A 15,205-nucleotide genomic window follows, 5' to 3' on the forward strand; every position below is an offset into this window, starting at 1 on the left:
GAGAAATAAGCCCCACACGTTTTTCTTCCCTGCGCCCCACAGCTCTCAAAACCCTAATATTTTATCAGTGTGTTTTCCTGAGAGCTGACAGCTGTATTTAATTAAAATTAAATACGTGTGGGCACAGAATTAGTGTAGGAGGCGTTTTTCTCTCCTTCTAGGGCTAGGAGACATTGGGCCAGTCCAGGGACCAGATACAAGGAATAAAGATGGGCCTCAAATAAATTAATTTATCTATGGTCAGCCCAGACCATAATTAATTTATAAATATCAGTTCATTCCACTAGAGAACCGATACTGACTTACCCCTTTATTGCCGGTGATGAGTCGGGGGGCTTGTATTTAGACTTATTAAATCTCCGTATTTAAAATATCCGACATCCATTAATTAATTAGAGCTCTGACAGCTTAAATTAATTAATCTCTTTATAAATCCTTAAGCAGTACCACTCAAACTTTATTATTGCGCCTGAACTTAATCAACCTGCAGGGTTTAGCGCAATAAACCTTATTGAGCTCCTTAAGGGGATGTCATTATCCTATACCGGATACGGGTACTAATACAGATAATCAAATATCATATATTAACCGCTATCACCCAAGATACAGAGTACTCGAGTTAGTATATAACTTTCACCCATAGTAAGTCAAAGTGATATACGAATTAACATATATATCTGAATACTTATTAGTATTAAGATCTTATAAGTCACCGAGATCTTGATTCTTCACTTAAGTCAGATAGAAGAATACATCTCAACTGTGGTCCTATCAATACGTAATGACGTACCAGTATAGACAAGTAGCCAAGACAAACTACTTCCATCTATACTGCAGCCTAAACCAATAACTTGTCCTAGAGTTATTTCGGCTGTGATCATATTATATCTCTTAAGGTTATTCCAATTATATGGTCTTCTGTGATCTACAACACACCATATAATCTACTTATATAGAGATAAAGAACATACATATGCAATCATGAACACAATCAGATAGGAGATTAGATAGTGAACTTAGGAAACATTGTATACAAGCATAAAACGTTCTTGCTTTCAGTATACAAATCCAACAATCTCCCACTTATACTAAAGCAAACTTTTAGTATACAATGCGTCTATTTACCAATCACCTAACACTTCTCCCACTTATACTTAAAGTTTCCTAAGTGGGTTGCATCATTCTGGCATCAATCGCATTCCCATCTTTCAATGACCATTTGCGATAAGCCTTTTGTGAAAAGATCAGTAGGTTTCTCCAATATGTGAGAATTTATTCTTTGAGCACATAACCTCGATTTACGAATAATCGTATAACTTGGTACTTACTCTCCGTGTGTTTGACCCCTTGTGGTTCTAGGATTCCTTAGAGTTTGCAACTGCACTTGAGGTACCACGAAGGTGATGCTCTCACGCAAACTAGGAATCACTCTTAGACCCTGGAGGTAGTGGTCAAACCAAAAGGTTTTACCTCCCAAGGAAAACACATAGCTCGAGGTAATTATTCTTTGTTCCGGTCAGCCTGGAAATCCGAAACCGTATAATCCAAAAAGGGAACTAAACTGTCTAACTGGTAAACTCCCCTTATTCTCTAGTCAAGGACTTGAGAATATAATTTTACCACAATTCAGTCTTAACTAGAACTATACTGATATCTTACAATCATGCTAACTGCATAGCAAATATAAGATCTCGTATATAGCAATCCATACATGAAGCTATCTACTGCGGAAATGTAGAAAAACTGCCTTCATTTCCTCAACCTCAATAGGCATCTTAAGACATAGTCTTTAGATCAAGGAACGCCATATCTAAAAGGTAGCAATCCTTTCTTGGCGGTATTCATACTAAAACGAGTATTCTCAGTATCAGTGTAAGACACTCGAGATAAGCCCAACATCTTTTTCTAGTGATCCCTTATAACCTTGATCACAAAGATGTATACTGTACCTCCTTAGTCTTCCATCTGAAACTGTTCGGATAACCATTACTTTATGTCTTGACAATAGCTCCATATTGTCGCCAATTAGGAGGATATTATCTACATAAAATGCAAGATAAACCACATCACCGATGACACGAGAGCGATTGACACGAGATGCTTCTCTCCCTCTCTCACGTAACCTCGATGGTTTAAGTGAGCTGCTATGGGTAAAATGATCCGAATGTTCTGAGCATGGCACTGGCGAAAATATCATCATAACCTATACCCTAACACTGGGCATAACCTTTCGTCGCCAGTCTAGCTTCGGAAGCTACGACCTTGCTCATTCGGGCCTGTCATTACCTTGTATACTCACTTGCAACCTAAGGCATGACTGCCTCCTGGTAGCAAGATTTTCTAGTATACACCCATATTCTTAATGGATTGCTCCATTGAGGTGTGCCAAGAATCTACATTCTCGTCTTCCACTAATTCCAAGTAGATATCTGGGTCGATTCTCTTATATTCACCACCAGGGACTAAATCCAAAGATTCTCCCAAGAACATAAATCGATCGGGTTGTCCCACAACCCTCCCACTACAATGGATCTGTGGTGGCACATGTGTGTCAACAGTGCGTGCAGTGTTTTGTGGTACAAAACTCTTGCACACTTGGTTTGGGTGATGGAATCGCCTGTCTAATGTCTTTAATTTCTTGAAGCACACTATCTGACTTGGATTAGAGATTACTCCCATAGTCCACTTCTAAGAATCGTGTGTCATTGCTAATAACCACTTTCTGATTCTTTAGGACTAATTGCAAAGATACATAACTCATCATCGGACATACTTTTCCAAGAGTGACCTATTTCTTCTCTCTACCACACCGTCTTATATAGGGATTACACGGTGTAGTAAACTGGGTTGGAATCCCAAACACTGACAATGAATCAGAAAAGATCATTCCTAACACATTATTGGCCCTTTATCCCTTTTTGCCATGAATGACCCGGTCTGCATCTTTTCCTCTATACAGGATTCGCAGGTTCCAAATGGTACAACCTGGATTGAATCCAATGTACTATTTAGGCACGAGCCTTTGGATCCTGTTAAGATAGATGTGACCTAATTCTAGGGTATCAATATATGTGTAAGATCCTCATGAGAGATTAGCCTTAACTTTTCTCTTTCTTTTGTTCGATGATGTAAATGCAATATAAAGGTATTTTGTAGACAAGTTATAGTATGAAGAGAGATGTTCAAAATACTAGAATAGACAACTTTGTCATTTCTTATGATAAAAACACCATTATCAAAAATGACATAAGATCCATCTATTCAAAATTTTGGAACATGATAAGGAACTCTCAAAAAACTAAACTATGTCTTTATGACTTAAAGACAAGTCTTCAATTGCAACAACTGCGACTCTAGTCACGTTGCCTACGAAGACAATCATCTCATCACTTCTCAGCTTCCTTGTCAGCCTAAAAGCCATGCAAGGTGCAACAATCATTATCAGTTTCTCTCGTTATCCACTACTCACAATTGAGTAGAAAACGAGCTGACATGTCTCAGTTACTATAGCAAGTGAAGTACCTTAACCCTTTGCCTTGAGTATTGAAAGAAGAAATTTCCAATACTCAATCTTATCACACCATTACTCCCACTATTTCCCTTGTCTTTCTTGCCCCTTGGACCCTTCTTCTTCCCGTCATTCGACGAAGAAGATGGCTCACCTTTGGCAATAACAGGTGCTTGCACATCTCTTTCCCACAACTTCCTTAGCCGTAACTAGAGTAACTCAAAAGAAGTATCTTTCTTGCTCATAACAGCATTGAGGCGGAAGTTCTTAATTAAAAGACTTGGGAAGAGAGTTCAGGATAATATCGACTTTTGCCTCACCGTCGATACTCCCACTGAGCAAGTCAAGTCCGTCAAAATTTGCATGATATGCTCGTGCACTGAGCTGTACTCACTCATAAAAATAACAAGATTACTCTCATTAAATTTAAATGAGCAGCTCAATCCGACTCCCCGAACACTTTCTTAAGATTCAGCATGATGCTAATAGCATCATCCATGCCCTGATGTTGGAACTACAAGGCTTGTGACATTATACTCATAATATAGCATATAGCCACATTATTCGTCTCATGCCACCTTTTATGTAATTCCTTTTTCTCATCAGTTGACTATTGTTCGGACCATAAGAACGTGGAGTAGTAAGCAACACAAAAATTGTGTTAGTTTGTGATAAAGATAGAAATCCAAAACTGCGTTTCCATTTTATATGTGTGGACCGGTTAAAAGACTTTGTGCAAGAATAAATAAACAGTAAGAGACATAGACATATCTGAAAGTAACGAACATAAAGCACATAATTCGTAACAATAATATTGTAACCTTTTGATAAAACAATATTAATGAAACCTCCAACTGCCCAAGAAAACTCACGAGTAAGCCACGATAGGGTGAACGTTTACCATGATTTCCTCAACCAGACTATTTACCTAGTCGTTTAACTTCCATCCATGTCAACTTAACCTTTTGACAAAGGAAATTAATAGTCGGACTTTAACTAGACCATATCATTTTCAAGAAGGGACTCCGATGGGGAGTTGTACATTGTACTTGAAATGATATCTAAGCAGCGACCACAATTTAACCTCGATAGTTAAATTCTCGAAATTAGCATACTCACGAGGACCATACCGCTTTCAATCTAACCTCTTGGTTATCTTATTTAAAATCCATCCTCTAAAGTACTTATGAGAATCATACGAGTAAGCCACGATAGGGTGGACGTTTACCGCATAACTCCCACTACTTAAATGGATTTAAATATTTTTAATAGAAATCTCAACTTAACAAACTTGTGAAATCAAATATGAAGTAAGCCACGATAGGGTGAACGTTTACTCATATTCTCAATCACTTTGTCTTGAGACCGCATGTGGAGGTCTACATAATTTTAAGAATAAAAATTATTTAGTAATAACCACAATCTAACTTTGAAATTAAATTCTCGAATTTGACATACTCACTAGGACCATGCCGCATTCAATTTAATTTCTTAGTTATCTTATTTAAAATCCATCCTCTAAAGTACTTATGAAAATCATACGAGTAAGCCACGATAGGGTGGACGTTTACCGCATAACTCCCACTACTTAAATGGATTTAAATATTTTGAATAGAAGTCTCAACTCAACAAACTTGTGAAATCGAACATGAAGTAAGCCATGATCGTGTGGACGTTTACTCCCATCCTCAATCACTTTGTCTTGAGACCGTTTGTGGTAATTTAAATAATTTTTAATCATCTATAAAATTATTAATACAGCTTAGTCTTTTTCTTTCAAAAGGTTTGATCATGCTCAACACATAATCCTAAACATGCTCTTCTAGAACGCAACATGTAAAACATGCTCGCAGAATTCTAAAACATGCTTAAGAAAACGGTAAACCTACTAGCATGCTCGTCTAAGCGCAATTAATAAACAAATATTAACAAGCAAAGACGTGCAAAAGCAGGTAAAGAGCATAAGGGATCAACAACCACGACATGCAAAGAACAGTAATAAAAGAATTAAAATTCTTCGTGACCCATTCGTGGAAACCCAACATCTATTCTATTACAAAATAAAATAGAAAATAAGCCCAAAACAGAATAAAAACTTGGCCCGAACACATGGGTCCGTCAAGCTAGGGTTTGGGCCCCCTAGGGTTTGAGACGCAGCTAGGGTTTGGAAACCCTAGCCGCCACCACCTCCTTCGACCAGCCGCCTCTCCACCGCGCAGCAGCCGCCCGGCGCTGCTGCAGCGCCCCGGCGCACAAGGCAGCCCGGCGCTGGCAGCAGCCTCCTCGGCGTGCAGCAGCGGCAGTCGGCAGCACTCGGCCCATCCACCGCACGAACGCAGCAGCAGCAGCAGCAGCAGCGGGCTCCAGCGTGGACTGGACAGCAGCAGCGGCAGCGGCAGTGCGTCGCCTGCCGGGCACGCCGCGCGCACAGCGCGCAGGCACTGCCCGAGGCGCGCTCTGCCCCCATCGCTCGCCTCCTCCTCGCCCTGACCTGCGCCATCAGCAGCAGACTCCGGCCCCTCGGCGCGCAAGCAGCAGCTCGGCAGCAGCGGCCGTGCGACGCCGTCTGGGCACGCAACGCACGAAGCGCACACGCGCTGCCCTAGGCGCGCACCGCCCCCGCTCGCCCCAGCCCAGCCTCGCCTCGCCTCGCCTCGGCCTCGCCCAACTGATCCGCACGAGCAGCAGCAGCAAGGGCGCACGGCGCTGGCCCAGGCGCGCGACGCACAGCGCGCAAGCGATCGTGCGCGCGCGGCCCTCGGCGCCGGCGGCCTTGCTCACTCCGTGCCCTTCATGCCTCCGTTACTCCAAACACCGTTCCTCGTTGTTGATTCGTCGTCATCCTCGTTTCGTTCCTCGGTTTTACAGATTTACAACGGAAAAACAAATACAATTGAAATCCTAATCTAACCACGGATTTTCTCGTGGTGAAAAACGATTACAACGTCAAACGACGTATTCCACGAATCAACAGACCACGAAGAACAACAGCAGTAAAAACAACGCACATTATTAATCGTACATAAATTAATAATAGAGCCAAGAAATTAATCCTGGGCTCTGATACCAATTGAAGGAATATTAAACTGAATTAACGTTCCGTTTGCCCGATGATCGTTTCTTGGATTATTATTAATTTATCATACAACGATTAATCCTAACATGCTCCTATGAATTTAACAGCTGCACGTTGGAGTTCAGAAATACCTGAAGAATTCAGAAGAATTCGCAGATTCGCATCTGAACAGACCAGTCTGCTTGAAGCCTTCGTTTGAAGCCTCAAACGTCCTCAAATCGTATTTCGCCCAGAAATACGACTTCTTCGTCTTCGAGAGAGCTTTCCGTGGCCGCCTGATTCGTCTGAATCGGAGTTCTGTGGAGGAAGTTATGGCCGTTTTACGGAGACTGCCAGAACTTGGTTTCCTGCGAAAATCTGACTCCAGCTCTGATCTTCTCGACTGTATCCCGCTCAGCTTTCACCGTTGGATGTACAACGATCTATGAAAGTCCCAAGAGAGAAATAAGCCCCACACGTTTTTCTTCCCTGCGTCCCACAGCTCTCACAACCCTAATATTTTATCAGTGTGTTTTCCTGAGAGCTGACAGCTGTATTTAATTAAAATTAAATACGTGTGGGCACAGAATTAGTGTAGGAGACGTTTTTCTCTCCTTCTAGGGCTAGGAGACATTGGGCCAGTCCAGGGACCAGATACAAGGAATAAAGATGGGCCTCAAATAAATTAATTTATCTATGGTCAGCCCAGACCATAATTAATTTATAAATATCAGTTCATTCCACTAGAGAACCGATACTGACTTACCCCTTTATTGCCGGTGATGAGTCGGGGGCTTGTATTTAGACTTATTAAATCTCCGTATTTAAAATATCCGACATCCATTAATTAATTAGAGCTCTGACAGCTTAAATTAATTAATCTCTTTATAAATCCTTAAGCAGTACCACTCAAACTTTATTATTGCGCCTGAACTTAATCAACCTGCAGGGTTTAGCGCAATAAACCTTATTGAGCTCCTTAAGGGGATGTCATTATCCTATACCGGATACGGGTACTAATACAGATAATCAAATATCATATATTAACCGCTATCACCCAAGATACAGAGTACTCGAGTTAGTATATAACTTTCACCCATAGTAAGTCAAAGTGATATACGAATTAACATATATATCTGAATACTTATTAGTATTAAGATCTTATAAGTCACCGAGATCTTGATTCTTCACTTAAGTCAGATAGAAGAATACATCTCAACTGTGGTCCTATCAATACGTAATGACGTACCAGTATAGACAAGTAGCCAAGACAAACTACTTCCATCTATACTGCAGCCTAAAACAATAACTTGTCCTAGAGTTATTTCGGCTGTGATCATATTATATCTCTTAAGGTTATTCCAATTATATGGTCTTCTGTGATCTACAACACACCATATAATCTACTTATATAGAGATAAAGAACATACATATACAATCATGAACACAATCAGATAGGAGATTAGATAGTGAACTTAGGAAACATTGTATACAAGCATAAAACGTTCTTGCTTTCAGTATACAAATCCAACAGAGGTAACTTCGGCTCTAGTAGGGGTTCGACGTGTACGTGTCATCTAAACAATTCACAATAACAACTATTTCTAACGAATATAAACATAATAGTACTAGAACATAAAGACATCATAAAAAAAATATGTCATGTAAAACATCATAACGGTCATATGCTTAAGCAATTAAAACACATACCTTGGAGTCGATACAGCACATGAGTTTCGAATGACTAGGCTTATTTAACATTTTAAGCTTACTTAAGCCCTTTTGAAAACACGAGTCTACAGGAACGTAGACCCGCTCTGATACCACTATGTAACACCCCAATTTTCATAAACTTTTCAATATAAAATCTTTGAAAAACTAATAGATAAAATAAAATTTCTTGAATTATAAAAGTTTAAACCAATTTAAATTCAACTTGTCAAAACTAAAGTAGTAACATGAAATATAATGATAAACTAAAAAGTAACATGTTCAACTTAAATTTCTATGAAAATACTAAATCTCTAGTCATTCTCGACTTCCATGACCGCCTCAACTCCAAAACTGCAAAACTGAAAAGATAAGGGGTGAGCATATTGAAAATATACTCAGTGAGAAACCATGCAAATATTCACGTACGCATAAACATGCAAATAATTCACATTGTCATACACATATTCTAAATTCTGATTGTTTCTGATCATGTACTTGAACATGATATTCTGGGTTCTGATCATGTACTTGAACATGATATTCTGCTTTTCTGATCATGTACTTGAACATGATATTCTGCGTTTCTAATCATGTACTTGAACATGATATTCTGAACATGTATTTCTACATGACTGAGCAAGTATAATCAAACATGAACTAAGAGCATATAAAAGCATACATGAATATAACCACAAGCATAAAATCCCTCACCTTAAAGTCGTAGGCAATTAAATAAAATCCGGAAAGAGGGTCTTAATAGCACCGTACCTAATCACATAAAAATAATTACTAACTTTAATCTAAAATTCTATAAGTAAAATTGTACAATCATTCATATATATTTATACTTACGATTAATAAGCTACAATTAAAATTATCAAAAACTAAAGGAAAGTATCCCTTCTGTAAACCGGAACTAGCTAATCTATAAACATTCTCCTTGACCAAATTCATTCTTAGAAAGAAAAAAAATTACATTAATATTTTAATCTAAATTAATCAAATATCACCTAGTTAACTAAAAATATTTCTACAGCCGCCATCATGTAAAATGAAACTAAAATAACTAATAAGTCAAATCATTACCTACTCAAATTCTACAAAGACGAACTACTAGTTTGATTGGTATAATCAAAGAAACAGGTGGAAACAAATATTCTGATGCAGCCTCGTTTTACAAACTAAACTCTATATATATAATAATTACTTATTAATCATTACAATCTCCCACTTTAACAATAGAAAAATAAACAAAGGTAATCACTTAACATTTGGAGGCCTACTGTTTAGATCACTAAAACAATTTTAGCAAAAACCTTACTGCTAACCTTACGTGAAGAAAAGCAAAAAAAGTAAAGAGGAGAAGAAAAATCAATACCGATTGAAAGTATTCGAGAGAAGAAACCGGCTGACAGAATTTGCGTGTATATGTGTGTATGTGATTTAGGGTAATAATTGTGCCTCTATTTATACTAGTCTTTAAAGAGTTCTAGTTATATTAGGAAACAAATAATAATAATAATAATAATAATAATAATAATAATAATAATAATAATAATAATAATAATAATAATAATAGTCTAGATAAAATTAATGGTGCATATCTATATGTATCATGTAATTATTTAAAAAAAAAAGCTATACTAGAAAAATATTATTAATTAAACTTATAAAATAAATCTAAATTATCGGGGTGTTACATAGCATTCATATTTTTAGTTTTATAGCTTTAGAATTTTATTGCTTTCCAGTTTTCAAGGCTTGGATCAAGATTGAAGATTCAAGCCGCTACAATCTTTTTTATTCGGTTTTTATATAATTCAGTTTTTACAATTGCTTTCTTTTTAATTATGTTTATGTTTTATTTCAATATGTCCGGCTAGTTTTCTTTTGCTGATTCTAGGGTTTGTAAATAGTTGATTGAATTTATGTGATTTATTTGTTAATACCTTTGTGCCTTCCAGTTTATGATTCATAATCCTGGTGCTTAATTTCTTGTGAATTATTTGGCCAATAGTTTGCATGTTTAGCTATTCGGTTTGAGACCTAGCGGAGATAACTGTTTAGCGGATTCAGGAATGTATGATATGATTTTAACCTTGAGACCTAGCGGAGATAGGTGGATCATAGGGAGCTATTCTTAGGAGCTATTGGGAGTTAGTAGATTTTCTTGAGACCTAACGGAGATAGATAATTTACTAATCTACGATCGTTGCTACTCTAGCGAGAGTAATTGATTAATTAAGTGATCTCTCATCATAACTGGATTAAATTGGTACATAGGATTAATAGATTAATTGCATAGATTTAGTTAATGAATTTACTACTCTAGGGTCAGTTGTCTTTTATTATTAGATTTTTCCTAGGTATTTTATTTATCGTTATTTGCGTTTTAGTATAAGTTAAATAAACCTTCCCTATTTTCGTTTACCTGCATACTGTTAGTGTTTGTTTAGGAAATAGATAGAGTGATTTCGTTTTACAGTCTCTGTGGATACGATACTCGGTTATTGATTAATTGCTACAATTGCACCGTGTTAGTTGCGGTAATTTGTTGCTAAGAAATTAGTGATCAACTTTTTGGCGCCGTTGCCGGGGACTGTTAAGAAGTTGCTTTAATATTTTCGATAGGACTTTATAGTACTACAGGTTTTATTTGTTTTTATTTTTCTGTTTTAACTTTTAATAGGTGTGTTTGTGTAGGTTGCGTATGAACACTAGATCTCACGGTAATCCTCTTTTTGAGTTGGACCTTGAAATCAACAAGACCTTGCGCGATCTTAAGAAACAAAACAATCAAGTTGAGATAGATACGATGGCTACTCCAGAGCAAATCCAAATTCGAGCTCTGCAAGAGCAGTTGAAGAAGCTGCTTGATGCACAGGAGACGAGAGAGGCTCAGAAACAACCAGCCATAAATGAAGCGTTCATACCATAGTATGTGTACCAGGAGCATCCAAGGGTGAACGTTAACAACTTTGAGCTGAAAACGGGTTTGATCACAATGGTCCAACAGAGCCAATATGGTGGACAAGCGATTGAAGACCCTAATGTGCACCTGGCGCATTTCCTGGAGCTGTGTAGCACGGTAAAGATGAATGGTGTCCCTGATGATATTATCCGTCTTCGTCTTTTTCCCTTCTCACTGCGGGATAAGGCGAAGTCGTGGTATCATACGCTACAGCTGGGAGATAATATCGTGTGGGAAGATTTGGCTCATGCGTTCCTACGCAAGTTTCATCTGCCTGGCCTTACGCTGAAATTGAAGATGGACATCGTGCAGTTTCAACAGTACGACGGAGAAAAGCTAGCGGAAACTTGGGAGCGATATCAGGAGAAGCTCAGAAAGTGCCCAGGCCATGGATTTGATGAGGGTACGCTCGTGAAAATGTTCTACAATGCATGCGGGGAGCGTACAAGGATGCACATGGATACAGCTGCAGGTGGATCTCTACTCCAGAAAAGTAGTTCTGAAGCATGGAGCATTATTGATAGTATGGCTTCTACGAGCTACCAATGGCCATCTGAGCGAGTACAATTAAAGAAGGTTGCAGTTGCGTCAAGTTCTGATCCTATGGCAGCAATGGTTACTCAACAGGCAGCGATGGCTACACAGCTGGCAGAGCTGACTACTAAAATTGGTGAGTTGAATGTTGGACGTCATGAGCAAACTGTGATAGACTCGTCAGGCATGGAAGATGTCAATTTTGTGAATGGCATAAATTACGGGAATTTCCAGCGAGGACAGCCAGGAATGTATGGCAGAGGTCAACAATTTCAGCAGGGTCAGCAGCAGTTCCAGCTAGGAGCACGTCTGCATCCTAACCTTTCTTACGGAAATCCGAACAATGCTTTGCAGCCTCCACCTGGATTCTCTGTATCTAGTGGAGGAGTTATACATGAGCCGAAGAAAGCATCACTGGATGATATGATGCAGCAGATGTTAACAGAGATGTCCAACATGAAGACAACTGTTAATTCAAGGATGACTAATTTGGAGTCTCAAGTGGGAAATATTGGGAATAATTTTTCATCACTGTCCAAGCAAGTGCAGATTTTGGAGACTCAAGTTGGTCAAATTGCCAACCAAGCAGCTGCGCAGCACACACCAGGAAAGTTTCCTAGCAACACTGAGATCAATCCTAAAAATCAGTGTAATGCGATTCATCTAAGAAGCGGAACTCAATATCAAAATCATACAGAGCAGAGGAATCACCATTCCTCTGCAGAGCAGCGTGATCATCCAGAGCAGAGGAATCACCATTCCTATGCAGAGCAGCGAGATCGTGTAGAGCAGCGGAATGACAAGGGAAAAGGCAAAGTAGTGGAGAACGACGATGATGACTTGGAGGAGCTTGCAGCGAAATAGACGCCTCCCCCTAAGAAGGATTCGAGCTCTTCTGCTGTTAAGGAGCCGGTTCCTACCCCTTCGTTCCCTAGACCGGAGTACAAGCCTGTAGCACCCTTCCCGAATAGCCTGGCAAAGCCGAAGATGGATCAGAAGTTAGCCAAGTTCATGGAGATGTTTTCAAAGCTTCACATCAACATTCCTTTACTTGATGCTTTGAGAGATATGCCAGGCTATACCAAGTTCCTCAAGGACGCAGTCTCCAACAAGAGAAAGTTGGGGAAATATGAGACGATTAATCTTTCCGAGGAATGCAGTGCAGTGCTACAAAGGAAGCTACCATTGAGGCAAAAGGATCCTGGCAGCTTTACTATCGCTTGTGTGATTGGAGGGCAGAACTTCTCCCGCGTTCTTTGTGACTTAGGGGCAAGCATCAATTTGATGCCTCTCTCTATTTTCAATCGGTTGGAGATTGGAGAAATCAAGCCTACATCGATTGCTCTGCAGATGGCAGATCGTTCCATCACATATCCCAAGGGAATTGTGGAGGATGTCCTAGTGCAGGTGGAGCAATTTATTTTTCCTGCGGATTTTGTGGTCTTGGACATGCCGGAGGACAAGAATACTCCATTGATTTTGGGGCGTCCATTCCTAGCTACCGGCCGTGCTCTCATTGATGTACAGGATGGAGATCTCACATTTAGAGTCAATGATGAAAAATTGACTTTATCTATCTATGACGCTATGAGAAAACCAGCCGAGCCGCAGCCGGATGAGTGCAACATGATTGAATCTGTGGTAGATTTTCCTGCAGCTGTAGACAATCCCTTGGAGGAGTGCATCACACGGTCTTTATATCCATACTCTGAGCTTGATGAGGCGTGTGATGAGATCTTAGATTATATTACAGAGCTGGAGGCCGTAGAGAGACATCCCATCGATCCTATGCCTTACATGGATATTCGCAAACCTGTTGATGGGGGAAGGAAGTCGGTGGAGAAAGAATTCCCTGCGCCAGAGGAATCAGCCAGGCCAGAGGAATCAGCCGGGCCAGCGGCCGCACCCAAAATTGAGCTTAAACCGCTTCCTGAGCATTTGAAGTACCAATTTTTGGGTGACAATGAAACTTTTCCTGTTATTGTATCTGCCTATTTATCTCCGTTGGAGTTGGAGAAGTTGATGCGAGTTTTGAGGAAATACAAGTCTGCTATAAGATGGTCTATTTCTGACATCAAAGGAATTAGTCCTTCTATTTGCATGCATCGTATTCTATTGGAGCAGGAATACAAGCCTAAGGTGCAGCCGCAGAGACGTTTGAATCCGGCTATGCAAGAAGTGGTGAGAAAGGAGGTGCTGAAGTGGTTGGATGCCGGCATTATTTATGCCATTTCTGATAGTGAGTGGGTAAGCCCGACGCAAATTATCTCTAAGAAGGGAGGCATGACTGTGGTTAAAGATGAGAGAGATGAGCTCATAGCTACAAGGCTGGTCACAAGATGGCGCGTGTGCATTGATTACCGAGCTTTGAATGCAGCCACACGTAAGGATCACTTTTCTTTGCCATTTATTGATCAGATGCTTGACCGATTGGCAGGATACGAGTACTACTGCTTTCTGGATGGGTACTCGGGCTACAATCAAATCATGATAGCCCCGGAGGATCAGCATAAGACCGCGCTTACTTGTCCCTATGGCATCTTTGCTTTTAGGAGGATTTCTTTTGGTCTTTGCAATGCTCCTGCCACTTTCCAGTGCTGCATGATGGCGATTTTCCATGGGTTGATTGAAAATATCATGGAGGTATTTATGGACGATTTCTCTGTCTTTGGATCTTCCTTTGATAATTGTCTGGACAATCTTGCTCAAGTGTTGCAGCGTTGTGAGGAAACGGCACTCGTGCTCAATTGGGAAAAGTGCCACTTCATGGTTCGTGAGGGCATTGTTTTGGGGCATAGGGTCTCTGCCCAAGGATTGGAGGTGGATCGTGCTAAGATCGTGGCCATTGAAAAGTTGCCGCCGCCTACTTCTGTGAAATCAGTGCGGAGCTTTCTTGGGCATGCAGGATTTTATAGGCGCTTCATCAAAGACTTCTCCAAGCTGTCCAAGCCACTTTGTGCTTTACTAGAGAAGGATGTGAAGTTTGTCTTCACCGATGAATGCCGCGTCTCATTTGAAAAGTTGAAAGCCGCGCTGATTTCTACACCAGTGTTGATCACGCCGGATTGGAGTGCTCCGTTTGAGTTGATGTGCGATGCTAGCGATTGGGCCGTGGGAGCTGTGTTGGGGCAAAAGAGAGATAAGTTATTCAAGGTAATTTACTACACTAGTAAAACTTTGGATTCTACTCAGAGGAATTACACAACCACGGAGAAGGAGCTGCTAGTTGTGGTGTATGCCTTTGATAAGTTCCGTTCTTATTTGATTGGAACTCATTCAATTGTCTACACTGATCATGCCGCCATCCGCTACTTGTTCACAAAGAAGGATTCTAAGCCCCGCTTGATTCGTTGGATCTTATTGCTGCAAGAGTTTGATATGGAGATCCGAGATCGAAAGGGATGTGAGAATGTGGTAGTTGACC

The sequence above is a fragment of the Salvia miltiorrhiza genome, chromosome 7 (genome assembly GCF_028751815.1).
Source record: "Salvia miltiorrhiza cultivar Shanhuang (shh) chromosome 7, IMPLAD_Smil_shh, whole genome shotgun sequence".
NCBI lineage: Eukaryota > Viridiplantae > Streptophyta > Magnoliopsida > Lamiales > Lamiaceae > Salvia > Salvia miltiorrhiza.